Here is a 12,433-nt window from a genome sequence, read left to right on the forward strand (position 1 = left end):
CCCTAATATTTATAGAAGCAATGTCCACAATAGCCAAACTATGGTAAGAGTCTAGATGTCAATCAACAGATGAAAGGATAAGGATGATTACACACACACAGGAATATTATTCAGCCATCAAAAATGAAATCTTTGCACTTGCAATGACATGTCTGGAACCAGAGGGTATTATGCTAAGCAAAATAAGTTAGAGAAATGCTACTATCATATGATCTCATTGATATGAGAAATTTGAGAAACAAGACATAAGATCATAGAAGAAGGGAGGGAAAAATGAAAAAAAAAAGATGAAACCAGAGAGGGAAACAAACCATAAGAGATCTTGATCTCAGGAAAAAAACCGAGTGCTGCTAGAGGGGATGGGGGTGGACAGGAGGGATGTGGTGGTGGTCAGGGGATGGACTTTGGGGAGGGTATGTGCTATGGTGAATGCTGTGAATTGTGTAAGTGATGAATCACAGACTTGTACCCCTGAAACAAATAATACAGTATATGTTAATTTTTTTAAAAATGTAGATGGAATACCCCTTAATTTGTGTGCTTCTGACATTTTTCCATGACTGTGTTTAAGTTACATATGTGGGGTGGGATTTCTTTAAGATTTTCCAATATTGGTGATGTTAAATATTAATCACTGAAAGTTGTGCCTGTCAGGTTACTCTGTAAATACTATTTTTTTTTCTTTTTCTAATTAAAATTGTTTGGGAAAAACTATAAATATATTTTAATATCCTCTTATCAATATTCCAATAAATAGTTTAATATCCATTGATGATTTTCCAGTTTCAATATTCCTTCTATATTCTTCAGCCTCTATTTTAATAAAGAGATTTTCTTTTTTGTGATATTTAATGTATCAGTATAAAGTTTATGATTTTTAATTTCATTCAATGGATTATTATTATGTATTTTGATGCCTGACTTCTCCCCAATTTGGCCAGTGGAAGCCTCTTTAAGTTTTGTGTCTCCTTGTGATGTGGTCCTATAATTCTTTAATTATTTCCTGACTCTCCAGTATAAAAATCAGTACTAGGTTTATTTTCTACTTTACAAGCCACACCCTGAAACCGACTATTTCCCTTGGTTAATTTAGTGAGGAATTTATTTAGAAACCATTATTTATTTACATGTGCTCATTGTCACTGGTGTAGCATTGTTTTTAACTCTTCTGCATAAACAGATATAAAATACAGAAATATACAGTTGTGTGTGCGGGTATAAGGTATACATGCATATGTGTGTGTTTGTGTGTATCTATACAGACATCTCTAATTCAAAGCAACAACCCAATTTTCTTCTAGCGCCTTCATTTTCCATATCTTTAACTCCTTGCTCCACATTGAGAAATACAACTTTTATCATCCTCAGTATGTTTATTCATTTGCTTAAGCCTAGCATAACAAATAGTAGTTTTAGGATTTTTTATCCATAATCATGTGAAAAGCAAACTTAGAAATTAAATACTTGTTCCCATTGTGTTATGTAAAATTTGCATTTAGTGAGTGAACACATTTTAATATTAAAATCCAATGAATTTTTAATAATGTATACATTATTTTTAATAATGTATAATGTATACATTATTTTTAATAATGTATAATGTATATAGGTAACTATATACCTATCAATAGAAAAATTCCATTAGAAAAATTTCCAATAAAAAATTTCCATTAGAATTTTCCGTCTTATTTCTTCTCAGTCAGCATTCCAGCTAGAGAAAATCACTTTTTAAACCATAGACTAGTTTTAGGACATCTTATAAATAAAATTGCACAGTGTGTACTGTTTTGTTTTCATGTTCTCACATTCAGCATATTCATTTGAATCATTCATGGTATTAGTCATATGGGTAATTTGTTCCATTTTAATGCTGTGAAAGTATTGGTAAGTGATCATATTTCAGACTTATTCTGAAGTCAGAGGAAAAAAATGTTGTCTATGGATCAGTGACAGAGGAGATGGAAAAGAGAAATCAATTTGGCTGCCCAAATATTTGTCATGAGTGACTGGAAACCTAGAGTTAACCTTTATTGAGATGACGATGACAAAGTCAGTAGGCTAGACTTCAAGTTTGGACATGTTAATTTGGAATATATCTTAGAAATTTTTGTAATGCATGTTAAAAATATATTAAATTTTGAAATACATTTTAGAATAACAAATTGAATAGTACCTTCTGTTTGTTTTTAGAAGCTGACAGAAATAGCAGCATGCTGAAAGAAATGCTTTACTACAGAACACTGAAGTTTATACTGATCTTTTTTTTTTTTCTCCTAAGCTCTTATCCTGAACACTTACTCTTTGTTTTCATTTTATACTACTGTATTAGTTTCATCGCATGTGTGTTTTTGGATCCTTATCATATGTATTTTTAAATTTTCACAATTATTTATTTGTCTTAGTTATTTATACTTATATACAACTATTTGGTGGCCACAGTTGGAGCCTGTGTACTCTACATGGAAACTCTGTTGTAGGTCTTTACAAGATGGTCAGTGAATTCCTGCTGGGGACACTTGGCGACCACAATCCCCTTCCAGAGGTGAGGGATGAGATAGCTGTAAGTCTTGGAAAGGGCATCAAAAGTGGCTTTGGTGTAATTGCCCAGGATGCCAGTTCAGCCTCTGGCTAAAGTGTAGCAGTTGTCAATATTGGCCATCATCAGTAACTTCTTGGACAATGCCAGTGCCCCTGGGTTAAGGACAAGGCACACCAGCACAGAGCCATAGTGGCTGATCACCTTGCATGTGAAAGTGTGGAGCTAGGTGATCTTGTTACCACAGTAGCCTCACTGCAGAGGGTGATGGAAAACTTAGCCAGTATGATGTCCCCATGGATGGCAGTGGCTACCTCCTTAGAACATTTAACACCTAGACCAATCTGCCCATTGAAATCTCTGATGGTAATAAATGCCAGTCTGGGTCTGCTTTTCCATAGGCATAACCTTCCAAACTTTATCCTTGAGGGATATCTCCCAGGAAAGTCAATGATCTCAGATTCCTTGAGGGGCAGAGAGAAGAAACAGATCTCCAGGAACTTGATCTTTATATTCTTAACCAGGTGGCCCACTTGGTAATGGGGATCTACCCCTTGTCCTTGACATTCTTTGAGCTCTGCCACCTCAGCAGCAGCCCCTATCCAGGCCCTGGATACCACTGCCAAACCCTGCAGTGGCCTCCCATTCCAGGGCCCTTCAGCAGCACTGATATCATCTGCCATTTAGTTCTTGGAGAAGAAGAATTCTATTATCTCTTGTTAGTCATTTCTGTTATCTATCATCATTATTAGAAAAACTGGTTCTATGTTTTTTTAAGATTCTATTTATTCATTTGACAGAGAGAGAGAGAGACAGTGAGAGGGAACACAAATAGGGAGAGTGGGAGAGAGAGAAGCAGGCTTCCCACTGAGCAGGGACACAAATGCAGGACTTGGTCCTCAGATCATGACCTGAGCCGAAGGCAAATGCTTAACAACTAAACCACCCAGGTGCTCCAGAAGAACTGGTTCTATAAGTTCAACTCTGATATTTACTAGGATATGCTTTAGATTATTTCCAAAAATTCATAATAGTCTTTACTTAATATATTTGCAAAGAATCTGTATTATTCAAAATTTATGATTCAGGATTCTAAATATATTTGTTATATCAAGTAGGCAGTGATTAGTAGTATTAGTACAAAGAAAGTTATTAAGCTATATTAATTTAAATAAAAAACAAAAAAGTAAAATGGGGAGGGAGGGAAACACTATTAAAGATTTAACAGACAGACACCTGGGTGGTTGAGTTGGTTAAGCATCTGACTCTTGGTTTTGACTCAAGTCACAATCTCAGGGTTGTGAAATGGAGTCCTGTGCCAGACTTATGCTTACTGTGGATCTTCTTGAGATTCTCTCTTCCCCTCTCCCTCTGCATCTTCCCTAGCTGTCATTCTCTCTGTCTCTCTCTCTCTCTCTCTCTCTCAAATAAATTTAAAAAAAAATAAATCTTAGAAAAAGATTTAAAAGATACTGCCATTTTTCATTCATTACTCATTTTTCTTGTTTTCAGAAATAGATTTCTTGAAGTTTGAATAGGCAAATAGCTTCTCAGCTATAGATTACCTCCTCAAATTTCCTGAGCAGTAAGATACTGCCATGACAGTATTTCAAGCCAATGGAATATGAGAAGATGTGATATGTAAACCAACCTTAAAGAGAGCCTTCTTGCCCTAGATTTCCTTTCAGCTAATCCTATTGTCTGGAAAGTTGTTAATTAAAGCTAATGACTTTGATGCATAGCCCAAAGCCATATACTTAAAACAATTTATTTGACTCCAATTTCATAGTTTAGTTCTTAAATTGGCTCAAGTCTGGGAATTGAGTAAACTGCGAGGTTTTCCCACTTGATTTTAGGGAAATACTCCTGTATGTCAAACATAGTGTCCCTATAATCAATTAGTACCTAGCAAAGATCTATGTCAAAATATTCTGATTACTACAAACCCTGTTGCTCCTTTTAATGATCATGCTTACAAGGAAATACTCATGTATCTCAAACCTAGTGTCCCTATAATCAGTTAGTCCCTAGCAAAGATCTGTGTCAAAATATTCTGATTACTGCAAATCCTATTGTCCCTTATGATGATCATGCTCATATATCTTCTGATCATTAAGCAGTATCTGCAGCCCTGGGATCCCATCATACCACTTAGGTCTGAGAACTCACTGCAATGACAGTATCTTCAACTGTAATCTTCAGCTTGCAGATAACAGCAAATAAATATAGAGCTTTTCCAGTGATGGTGATGTTTTTCAAAGAAATATATTGCTCAAGGTATTGGTGAAGGACACATCCTCTGGATAGTCCCAGGTGACAGAATTAAGGATAAGGAGATCCTACATAATAAACTTATAAGTATACCCATCTCCTTAAACCTTTAGATTTTCCCTTTAGAGTATAACAGTTATGTTCTGAAATCTCAACTTCATTTAATGCAGGTCATTATTGAGTCCAGGTTTTATTCAAGCAAATAAGTAAAGTGTTAGAGCTACTTTCACATATTCCAAATTATGCATTCACTATTGTTAATTCAATATTGTTTAGGGTCTTTTGGTCAGTGTAACCATATCAGTAAATTCAGCCAGATCTAACAATACACTTTTTTTCATCTCTTGTATAGTACTCTTAGACTTATTCCTACCTGCATTCATCAGGCTGTGCCATATAGCTTGATAAAATTTTGTAATTTGTTGTATCTGGTGCATCTAGTCAGATTGGTTCTGTAGTCATCCTTTAGTGGTCTGTTGCATCTAGTTGTAAGTCTAAGTACAGGGAAAAGTAATGGAGGTAGGAACTGAGAACTGGCATCCATCTAAAAAGCTACTGTCAGGCGAGATCCTTGGGGGAATAATAAACAATACTTAGCTAATTCCTTGACTTGGAAGGATTCTGCTATTTCTGCCCACAAAAGAAACTCAAAGGAAGTTCAAGGTCTTCAATTCATCAGAATTCACCCAAAAGTCCCCACTGTGATTCAAAACCCAGTCACTCCTGGGGTGCCTGGCTGGCTCACTGAGTTAAGCCTCTGCCTTGGCTCAGGTCAGGATCTCAGGATCCAGGGATATAGCCCTGCATCAAGCTCCCTGCTCAGCAGGCGGCCTGCTTTCCCCTCCCCCTCTGCCTACTTGTGATCACTCTCTCAGTCAAATAAATAAATAAAATCTTAAAAAAAAAAGGTCCCTCCTAATCACAAGAAGGTAGCTATCTGAAAACCAAGAAGGTAAGTTATACCAGGAATCAGCTCTGCTGGTACCCTGATCTTGGAATTCTAATGTCCAGAACTGTGAGAGGATAATTATCTGTTATTTGAGCTATCCAATCTGTGATATTTTGTTATGGCAGCTCAGGCTGATTAAAATCAAGCTTTTAAGAAGTATTTAATAATGTGAAGTAAAAAATAAATAAATACATAAATAAATAAAATAAAAAGTGAGAGAGTAAAAACAATGCATCTATCACCATATTATTGAATACAGAAAAATAAATACACATAGACATTGTTACATTGAAGGTTGAAGGCAGACTGGAAAGAACTACTGTGAAATAAAAATGGGTTTAGTTAGAGTTCTTGAAAACCACTCTTGTTTTAGGGAGGAGCAAAGCCTTCTTTTCTACAAAAGCTGCACTGTGATGAGTCATTAGAATTTAGCTCTATTCTGGCTGGCAATATCAGTTCAGAATGTCCTAGTTAACTTCATGCAATCTGGAGTTGCTCTGTTTAACTCTGTTTATATGAAGATGGTTGAACCATTGGAGGTAAAGGGCTGGTGAGGCAAGAGAGTAAGCAATGACACTATAATTGATAATAAAGCAAAAATGATATAGGATTCTGTTTTTGACTCTTTGAAAGAGGTAATAATAGAGTCTTTTATACTTTGAGTGCTTCTAGTATTAAACCCAAGACATGTTCAGGACATGTTCTATTGCATCTAGCTATTTCAATTTAGAAATTTTAAAAAAGTCCTTGGTCATTCTATTATTTATCCATTTTTTTGTTAATGTTGATTAGTGTCTATTTGGAATTTTACTTTAGAAGACTTTTAGAAAAAAAAATCTCACTCTTTTTAGTAATTCAGTTTTCAACTTTGTAGTATGTATAAACTACTTAAAAATTACTTTATGAAGTCATTCAGAAGGACCACAGTCAAAGGGAGTCACTATGAAATGCACCTACAGCACAAAGATGCTGTTACAATGCCAACAAACACTATTCTATACCCTCCGCACCAAAAGCAAGTGAAATTATCTTGCACACAAATATTTGATCCTAATCTCAAGCAGCTGGAAACCCATTATCTATCTCTCTAAAAATTAGTCTTCCTGCCCTACTTTCCAGTGGTAGTTGGCTATCCATTAAAAACGAGTTTCTGATCTTTTAGAAGCTTCATGACTTTAAGTGAGAGTGAATAAAGAGTTAAAGCAAACTCACCAGATTTTCTTTTCGATTACCGTACATGCTTTCAGAATTATCTGTGCTTGATTGGTTCACAAGTTAGAAAGATCAACATACAAGTGCATATGTATTTTGTTTTCCTATTGTTCTTTTTTGTTTGTTTGTTAAACACCAAAAAGGGGTTACCATTTCCTTCAGGAGCTAAAGGGAAAGGACCTTAAAGTAGAGAACTATTAAAGTGTCTTTTCCCCCACACTTGGTTCCGCTTGATTTACAAAATTCATGGATGAGCATAGAGTAAGTCAATTTTGCAATTTATACAATACACTTGCATAAGTGCCCCTTCTAGGCTCTCATGCATACTTGTATCTTAAAAGAAGGACCTTGATTCAAGCTTCAAGAAGCTACCTTTACCATTACTATTTCAAGATACTTCTGGAAGAGATCTTTGAGTGTGCATATGAAAGGCTACTAAAATAACTGAAAATCAAAACAGACTGAAGTACTCAAGCATGGTCTTGAAATATTTGCTCTTCTTGATGAGATACATTATTTCATATGTTTTTCAGGTAGTAGCCAGGCAGTGTACCATATATAAAGATAAATGAAATACTTATAAATGTACAGATTTTGAGCCCAAGGAGAAAACGTGAAATAGCCCTCTAAACCAAATACACCATGCCAAATTAATGCAAATAATAGTTTAATGTTTCTGTCCAATAATAGAGAGAGGCACCAATGAATGAAAAGTACTAGAGGAGTAATGTTACCAAGATGGCAACATAAGTTATTCCCAGCTTTGCTTTTCCTCACAAGAACAACAACTAACAACCATTCATGGACAAGGCACAACTGAGAAAATCCTGGAGTACTGGGGTAAGACTAAGGTAGTCCTTAGTACCACAGAGACCAAGACAGATCACATTAAAAGGGTAGGTGGAGTGACTAGATGCTGACAAAATTGCCTTACCCCCAGGCTGGTGCAGCACCACAGTGACTGGTCTCCCCTGATCCTAAGGTACCAGTGGGAAAAGAGAGGCCAAGGTGGACATTTACCTTCCCAGTGTTATGGGTCACTTCTTGGGAGCTTCTAATCTAGTCTTATTCCATAAGGACTGTGTGAGAATCTGCAGGCTAACACTGGGAATCAAAGTGTGAAGGAAGAGACAGAGCCTTGCAATAACCAGATTTTGGCAGACTGAGTTCCTATCTGCAATGCCCAGGTAGTTCCAACCACCACCTTCGCTCATCTGCAGAGTCAAGACAGTGGGACAGTCTTGCCAGGAAACTTGGCAGGGTGCACTGCCTGATTTTGGTCTTCAGACAAAGAGCCAGGCCCTGGAACCTGGTCTGTCCCAGCTTAGGCAGGGTAGCTAATTCAAAACCTTACCTATCGCTAAAGGGGTCAGCTCTGCCTGACCAAAAAACATAGCCCAGCAACATTGGAGCAGAGAAACTGAGAGAGATAGTGAGTCACTCAGAGCAAGGTCAGTGGCCCCATTCAGTCTAGGAACCTGGAGAGTGGGTAGAAACAAGTCAAGACCACAGTCAAAGAGCCTTGCCAGCTTTGGAGGCAGTTCTCCCTGGCATAAGCAGTGAAATTAATTCACAGTCTTACCCATTGTTAAATAGATCCTTCAGATTGCTTCATAAGGGAACCAAACCAGAGCACATTGGAATCCATGTAACCTGTACAACAGCCCAGCATACAGGGCACCTGAACAAAGAGTACAGCTGATGGCTTATGCCACCTGCAGAGCAAAACAGGAAGCTCCATCTCACCAGGAAATTCAGTACACAGTCTTGCCTAATGTATGCTCCCAAACAATGAGCAATGCAGGTCCTGGAAATCTTATTGCTATTCTATCAGGGAAGGGGAGCTAATTCATAGTCTTTCCTATTGCTGAATATAGTACCCAGTCCTGACCAGCTAGAAAGCCTGATCAAAAAATCCAGGAAATCATGGAGCCAATTCTATGGCTTCATCTGGGTGGGGAACCAATCCATCAGTCCTATCAAACTGTTCATAATGAGTGGTACTCCCATCCCAACCTCAGAGCTCAGGCTGCATTGTCACCAAAATATAGACCTGAATAGCAAGCCTTCCTGCCCAAGGACATTACAACAGACATGTCAAGAAAAAAAGCTATCTCTACCAAAGTGAACCTGTAAGGTCTGGAATAGGAGACTGCTTACTCAAATGTGCAGATACCAACATAATAAATAGGATCATAAAAGTCAGATAAGCATGGCACCACCAAAGTAATAAACCTCCAATAATTGGCTCTAAAGGAATAGAGAAGTATGAACTGTCAAAAATGCAATATATTCTCTTAAAGTTTAGGGAACTATAAAAACACAGGGACAATTAAAATACAATTAGAAAAAAAATGCATGGACAGAACAAAAAGTTCAATAAAGAAACTGAAACCATTAAAAAAAAAAACCACAGAAATCCTAGAGTTGAAAAATTCAGTAACTAAACTGAAGAATTCAAACAAGATCTTCAAAATCAGACTTGAAGAAAGAATCACTGACTGAGGGGTACCTGGTGGCTCAGTGGTTAAACATCTGCTTTCAGCTCAGGTTATGATCCCAAGGTTCTGGGATCAAGCCCTGCACTTGGCTTCCTGCTCAGGAGGGAGCCTGCTTCTCCCTCCCTCTGCTTGCCCCTCTCCCTGTTTGTGCTCTCTCTCTTTCATCTCTGTCAAATAAATAAATAAAAACTTAAAAAAAAAATCACTGAACTAGAAGACAGAACATTTGAAATGTTCCAGTTAGAGTTCTATAAAGAAGAGAATAAAAAGAGAGAAGAAAGCTTTGGGAATTTTAGGACACAATCAATAAAATCAGTATCTATTTTATGGAAATCCCAGACAGAGAAGAAAAAGAGAGAAAGTACATTTAAAGCAATGTTGACTGAAACTTCTCAAGCCTGGGGAGAGAAATGGACACATAGCCCCATGAGGTCTAAAGATCCCAAATAGGTTGAACATAAATAGAACTAAACTGAGATATATTATAATTAAACTGTCAAAAATGAAAAACAAAGAATAATTTAGAAAGCAGCAAGAGAAAAAAGAGCAGCTATATAAAGGAACCCACATTCAGATTTCAGTAAATTTCTCAACAGAAACTTGTTAAGCCAGGATAAAATGAAGTTTTATAATCAAAATATTGAAAGAAAAAAAAAAACTTATCAACCAAGAATGCTATAACTGCCCAAACAAACTAAATTGGAGGAAGTGTATAACCATTATACTTGCCTTACAGGAAATGCTAAAGGGAGTTCTTTGAGTGGAAGTAAAATGACACTAATTACATCACAAAAATATAAGAAGTTAGTATAAAATTCACTGTTAATGGTAAACATATTTTAAACAAAATAGGTAAATAAAAGTTCAAAAATGTACTAAAAATGACCCTAGTAATAACAATGAGTTATTATTACAATGAGTAATAACAATGAGTTACTCACATAACTCAAAATGTGATGAAGAAGATAAGTAAAAGTGTAAAACTTAGGGATGCCATTGAAATTAAGTTATCATCAGTTGAAAAAAAAGGTTTTATAATTTTTAGATTTTTTTGAATATAAGCCTCTTGGTAAACACAAGGGAAAAACCTATAGTAATTACACAAAATAACATGTTAAAACAGTCAACACGTACTGATACAAAGACATCAAAACACATACACAGAAGCACACACATACACAGAGTAGGATAAGAAGAAAGGGAAAAAATGGATCTATAAACATCCACAAAAAATTATCAAAATGGCAGTAGTAAGTCCTTATTATCAGTAATTGTATTAAATGTAAATAATTAAATTTCCTAACACAAAAGTATAGAATGAATGGATAAAAATACAAAATTCAATAACACACTGACTATAAAAGACTCAAGTCATTCTTAAAGGTACATACAGAGTGAGAGTGAAAGGATTAGAAGAGATACTTCAAGCAAATAGTAATGAAAAACAACAACAAACAAATATACAAAAAAACAAAAGCAGGGGCAGCTGTACTTATATCAGACAAAAAGCAGCCTTTAAATTAGAAATGGTAAAAAGTGACAAAGAAGGTCATTATGTAATGATAATGGGATAATCCACCTAGATGATATAACAAATTTAAGTATTTAGGCACACAGTATAGGAGCATCTAAATATAAACAACAACAGATATAAAATAAATAAACATCAATATAATAATATTTGGAGATTTCAAATATGCCTCCCCCAATAATAAATAGTGCATCCAGAAGATCAATAAGGAAAATAAGATTTGAACAAATGACCCGAAATGTGCCTAAAAGACATATTCAGAATATTCTATTCAACAACAGGAAAATATATTTTTCTCAAGTGCACATGAAACATACTCTAGGATTGATTATATGTTACATGAGGAAACAAGTCTCAGCAAATTCAAGAAAACTGAAATCCTAATACCTGCAATGTCTTATCAAATGGCATGAAACTAGTAATCAATAACAGGAGGAAAACTTGAACACTCAAGAATACATGGAAATTAAACAACAATGTCCTGAAAACCAGTGGATCAAAGAAGAAACCAAACTGGGGAAATAAAAAAACATATCTTGAAATATAAAAATGGAAACAAATTTCACAAAAACTTACAGAATGCAGTGAAAGCTGTTCTAAGAGGGTAGCATATAGCAGGAAGAGCCTACATGTAGAAAAAGGGAAGATCAGGGGTGCCTGGGTGGTTCAGTGGGTTAAGCCTCTGCCTTCAGCTCAGGTCATGATCCCAGGGTCCTGGGATCAAGCGCTGCATCTGGCTATCTGCTCAGCAGGGAGCCTGCTTCCCTTCCTCTCTCTCTGCCTGCCTCTCTGCCTACTTGTGATCTTTAGAAAGAGGGAGGATCTAATAAAGAGCCTAACTCTACACCTCCAGGAACTAGAAGAAAAAACAAACTTTTAGGTCAAAATTAGCAGAAGAAAGAAAATAATAAAGATTAGAATAGAAATAAATGAAATAGAAAACAAGAAAATAGAAAAGATCAACAAAACTATAAGTTGATTCTTTGAAAAGATTAAAAAAAATTAAGAAAGCTTTTGGTAAATTAACCAAGGAAAAAAGTGAAAGGATTTAAATCAACAAAATTATAAATTAAAAAGGAGACATTGCAACTGGTACTGAAGAAATGCAAAGAATCACAAGAGGCTTTTCTGACTAAGTCTAGGCCAACAAATTGGACTACCCATAAAAGTGAAAAAATTCTTAGAAACATACAACCTACCAAAAGTGAGTTAGGGTGGGGGGGAAAGAGTCTGAACAGGCTAATTACTAGTAAAGAAATAGTAATAAAAAAGTCTCACAATTCTGGACTTCAAGCTATATAAGCTATATTACAAAGCTGTAGTGATCAAGAAAGTATGGCATTGGCACAAAAAGAGACACATAGATCAATGGAACAGAATAGAAAACCCAGAAATGAACCCACAACTATATGGTCAGATAGTGTTAGACAAAG

General features: G+C 35.9%; 1 pseudogene; it reads right to left on the reverse strand.

Annotated features, from left to right (window-relative positions):
• Window positions 1–2,455: 2,455 nt before the first annotated feature.
• On the reverse strand, window positions 2,456–3,219 carry LOC116590838 (annotated as a pseudogene).
• Window positions 3,220–12,433: the final 9,214 nt, after the last annotated feature.

Source organism: Mustela erminea, chromosome 1, assembly GCF_009829155.1.
Source record: "Mustela erminea isolate mMusErm1 chromosome 1, mMusErm1.Pri, whole genome shotgun sequence".
NCBI lineage: Eukaryota > Metazoa > Chordata > Mammalia > Carnivora > Mustelidae > Mustela > Mustela erminea.